This window comes from Natator depressus, chromosome 12, assembly GCF_965152275.1.
Source record: "Natator depressus isolate rNatDep1 chromosome 12, rNatDep2.hap1, whole genome shotgun sequence".
NCBI classification, from domain to species: Eukaryota; Metazoa; Chordata; order Testudines; family Cheloniidae; genus Natator; species Natator depressus.
The window spans coordinates 15519234-15524779 of record NC_134245.1 but is presented as its reverse complement, the minus strand read 5'-3'; positions in this window follow the sequence as shown (position 1 = coordinate 15524779).

Sequence of the window (5546 nt, the reverse complement as noted above, 5' to 3'; positions counted from 1 at the left end):
GAGGACAAACTAACTGTACAAAATATTGGTATTGCTTTAAATGCATGAAGCTAACAACTTAGAGGCATGCAATTGTTATTTGTTCAATAAGATATTGGCATGGAAATTTGCGTATATAAATATGCTTCCACCTTCTTGCTTATAATGAAGAATATCTTCATCTGAGCTGATAAAATTCTTTAAAAAAAACCAGTTATTGGCTTGGTTGGGATAATTTAATTATGAAAAAAAATAAGTAGAGTTTCACTACAGTATTTAAAATAGATGTGGTTATCTGAAGTATTCTAATGACTGCATACATATTTAAATTATCCATTTTGGGGGTGAACCACTTTTAAAGGTTTCCTGTTATATTCTTGCTCTTAAGTTATTCTTTGTTCTCCCTAAGATCCATCACCCATGAAACAATGTAACAATGTAATGCAGTGATTTGGGACCAAATATTCAAAAGAGCTCAGCTCCCATTTAGGCACTTAGATAAGGGCCAGATTTTCAAATGTGCTCAGCACTCAATTTGCTGAGGTCTTTTGAAAATCTGGCCAATAATGGGGAAAAGTGAAGGAAAATTATTTTCAAGGTCAAAACTCAGTCTTGGTGAATTGGTTTGGATACACCTCACGCCAGCCATGTCCTTCCTTCTGAAACCAACCAAAAATTGAGCAGCAGTTGATAATTGTTTCTGATCTCCACAAAGAGAAGCCACACCAGCCAGATTTTCATTCCAACAACCCATGGACTATATACAAACAAACCATATCAAATAAACTAGGAAAAGATTTGCCCTACATTTTACATCCCCTTCAGCTTTTATAAATAGGAGTGAAACCCAAACTAAAAAGTATAGGTGGATGAAGAGCAGTGAGAAACTGACCATGGAAATGAAAAAAGGACGGCACTCATAAGAATGGCCATAGTGGGTCAGATCAAAGGTACATCTAGCCCAATATCCTGTCCTCCAACAGTGGCCAATGCCAGGTGTCGAGAGGAATGAACAGAACAGGTAATCATCAAGTGATCCATCTCCTCTCGCCCATTACCAGCAATGCTCAGGAGTGCTGAGTGCCTACACCCAAGAGCATATTAAAGGGGAAAAGGATAAGTGTTAGTTTACTATTCATAAAGAAGATCACTGCAGACATTATCAGTGAATTCAGAGCTAGATGAAAGCTAGCAAGATTCGCTCCCTCTTTTCTTTCAATTTGGTCAGTACCAAATTAAAGTACTAAACTGTGACAGGGTCAGGCCAGATGGCTACAGGAGAGTGATAGAAGGTAGATATATTAGCCCCAGATTAAGCAGATCCCTTTCCCCTGAGTAAGATAATGGGCTGTTCCAGAACAATCAGGAAGTTGCTGGAACCAATTAAGGCAGGCTAATTAGGACACCTGGAGCCAATTAAGATGCTACCAGAATCAATTAGGACAGGCAGGCTAATCAGGGCACCTGGTTTAAAAAAGGACCTCACTTTAGATAGTGAGGTGCATATGAGGAGCTGGAAGCAAGAGGCGCACAAGAAACTGAGAGTGAGTAGGCGTATTCCTGGAGGACTGAGAAGTACAAGCGTCATCAGACATCAGAAGGAAGGTCTGGTGGTGAAGACAAAGAAGGTGTTGGGAGGAGGCCATGGGGAAGTTGAGTTGTTGCTGTCATTCAGCTGTTACAAGAGACACTATAGACAGCTGCAATTCACAGGGCCCTGGGGTGGAACCTGGAGTAGAGGGTGGGCCCGGGTTCCCCGCATTCCTCTCAAGTTCCTATTTGAGACAAGAGGAGGTGACTTGGACTGTGGGTCCCACCAGAGGGGAAGGTCCCTGGCCTAACCCCTGACCCAATAGATGGGTCAACAGAGACTATGGGGATTGTTCTCCTCCCTTTCCCCTTGCTGGCCAGTGATGAGGTTAGCTGAGTGAACGGCAAGTTTGAGCCACTAGCAAAAGTGGCCAAACTGAGGGCTGCTGTGAATCTCTGAGGCGAGTAAATCTGCCAATAAGCACAGGTCCCACCAAGGCAGACGAGGAACTTCGTCACATAAATTTATGACCCAATATTTTTAAATAATTAATAAGGGAAATATTCTGCTCTCTGATCAGCCTGGGAGACCTCAACTCTGATAGCGTTCTCTCCCTAACTGCATGACACTACATGAAAAATCTGTATATGTGGGAAGAGCAAACCTGGTGAGCTCTGCCATGCACATCTGGAATTCTGCCCTAACTTATGTCCATGACCCACCTTACTCTGGAATTTGTCATTATATACCTCTAAGTGTGTGTGTGTGTGCGCGCGTGTGTGCATGTGTTTGAGAACGCATTCTACCCTTCTTTACAGGATAGGATGTCAAACATGTTCACGTGACCATGACATGCTCTAGCATTTGACTCAAAGAAGATCCATTCCCCACTACTTTGGCAAAGATTATTCGTTAACTCATGAACTTTAGCTCTACCCTCCAAAACTTAGGCTCTATTATCAATAATTATCAAAAACCTGGTGACATAGATAGAGTTCATTGTTTGCAGCCATTACCAGGTGCCCATTGTTTGCAGACGTGGTGAATTTGTTACAAACTCCTGTATTTGCTGGTCTGTGAATTTCAGATGTTCAAGGTGACTACAGTCTAATTGAAGGAGTTGAGGAGGATTAAGTAACGTATTGGCTAAGTGGGTATATGTATCACTAGAAAGTGACACCTGCTTTAGGAGAGGCTATCACTCAAAAATTAGCTTGTTGCATAATAATTTTGGAAGACAAACTGGAACCACTAACTGCATAATGTAAGAGATATGGGTGAAGTCTTGTTCTCATTTATGCTTGCAAAATGGTATTTCTGCAAAGTTCACTCCACAATGTGAGAGACATACAATATACCATCTGGTTTTCACTAGGTATGAGTGAAACCTCACAAATGTGGAGATCAGTTGTTAGACTTTTGTGGAAAATTTGCTACACAAAGAAATTGGGCCAAACACATTGTTGGGGTAAACTGGAACAGATCCATTGACTTCAACAATTTATACCACCTGAGGATCCTGGCCATGGCTGTTTCCTTAAATTTCCACAAATTGTTTCACTGGCCTTAAATTGTGAAGTTATCTTGTGTTACGCTAGAGAAGTTCAGGTATTAAAGTACTATCTTATTAGCTCACAAGGAGTATATGACCTTTTGGTAGTTTTCTTTATCTGTTAATTAGCTATGACAGTCCACATAGGTATCTTCCCGGCTGGATTTGTTATTCTGAATTGGTTTTCTGTAAGTAAAATAGTGGCGCTGGTAATAAAGATAAGTTAAAGGAAAATTAAAAATAATATCTCTGAATCAGAAAACTGCTGTCTAGATATGCAAATAATCTATTGCGTGTATCACTACCACATTTTCCCATGTCTGCTATTCAGTTGTCAGTCACTTCTAACCATACACTGAGACTTGCTTTCTCCTTCTATTTAGCCCATAGGAAAAATATTAACAAACAGTTTTGTGCTGAATGACAATGTATCATAATATATTCACTGAAGAACTGAGGGAGGGAAATGCACACTGGATGATGATAGTGCTCTGCTTTGACCATGAAAAGGCCTCAGCTTTACTTTCAGAGTATGAAATGCTCTCACCTCTTATAGCTATGGAAGATAGAAAAGTCATCTCTAGAAATTATAAAGAGAAATGGAATAAAATGCTATATTTACAGCACGTATACTAGTATTTTGAACCTGCAGTGTTGAATAAGGGTAGATGCCCACTGCTGAGCTTTATTAAAGGGCTCCAAAGATTGCTATCCACATCAACTTTCCTAAAAGTTATTCTTTCTAAAGAAAAAAAGGACATGGACACGGACACACACACTTCATTTGTGATCATTGTTAGCTTTTCCAGTGTTGAAGGTCTACAAAATACAGCAACTTCTGCTGGCTAGTGGCTAGGAGGAGATGAAGCCACAATCCCTCCTACTCTCTCCCCACTTTTCATGACTGGCTTCCAGAAAGAGCAGTAATAGCTCAAAGACTACAATTCTGTGCAGTTCTTAACATGCGCCAGGCAATGGACTGGGGATGCTCCTTACTCACTGTCCTTAACAAACAACCACCAAAAGGCCACTCGCTTTGGTGAGGGAGAGTTTTCACAAGAAAAAGTGTTACTTGAAGTCGTGCAAACTTTTACCCTGTATAAATATCCAGTCTCCTGCCACTTCATAATAACGGGATTGTCAAATGTCAATACTGCACACATGCAAAGCTAGAAATACTGCATTTACACAACACACTCACCATATACCTAAAAGGAGAAGCTGACTTGCCCAAGGTCACACTGGTCAAACTGGAAATAGATCTGAGCATTCTGAACCCAACTTCCACTAGTCCATAAACAAAATATTAGCAAGTACTGAATTGTGGATAAAAATAAATGCACAACATGAATTTCATCTTTATGAACACACCTCGAATTTGGTTTCAGACTATGGCATTTACTATTCTTTTAACATATTTATATCAACAGTAATATTTATAAGACACCTATCAAGGGAAAAAAGGCCCCTTGATAATAAACGTTCATCTGAAAAAATATTATTTTGCCAAAAGGTCCAGAGGATTACTCAAATTCTATTCCCACTGCAAACCAAATTTTTATCAGCAAAAATATGAATACTGAACTCTATCATCATAGGCCTTCCCATCAATTTTTCCAAACCAAGTATTAAATATTATATTGTCTTAGACATGTTCAAAACTTTATTCTTATGTTGGTATGCGTCAGCTACTTCCTATCCAGAAGCATGACCTGTGCTCCTTTGCAATAGATATTTTTCCATACAGACAGTGGGAGATGATACTTTAAAATTTAAGTTAAACTCCTTCCATTCATCTAAAACTCATTATAATTCAAGCCTGTACACTGAAACTGACAACGGTCCCTTTCCTTTATTTCTTTAATTAGTACTGTCATTTTTAATACACTGAAAAGAAGGATTGTATGTCTTGATATCAGGCATCTTATCCTGAAACTTCCAATGTGTCTATTTTACAAAGCAAAAAATAAAAAAATAAAATCCCCTGTACAACTATCAATTGAAGACAGGGTCTTTTCTGTGTGTCATTAATTTAGTTCCATTTTTGGACATAGGACACACAATTTCTTTAAACAAAGATGTCAGATTGTTAAATGCCTTAGCTATAGTGTCCTGGTAATTCAATCCCTGGATTTGCTTGGATGTCCTAAAGTGTTTTGAGTGCAAACACTGGAAGGAAACTGCAGCACCGGTCAGTCCTCTCTTAAATCTTCTTATGGATTTCATTTGCTGTGTGGCCTGAGAGAGGTCAAAAGGTTTTGGCATAGAAGTAGAATTCTAGAAATAATCACCTTATAGACCCACTAAATCAATCATAATTAATGCACTTGCCTAGTTCTGTCAGAGGATTGCTGCTAGAGGGCAAAATAAAGAGGCCCTTTCTAATACAATTTGAAAAGAGATCAAATCTGTCATTTCATCTAATAATTGAGCCAAATGAGAAAAGAGAAGGGTCAGAGTTCATCCTGTGACCTTATGTAAACC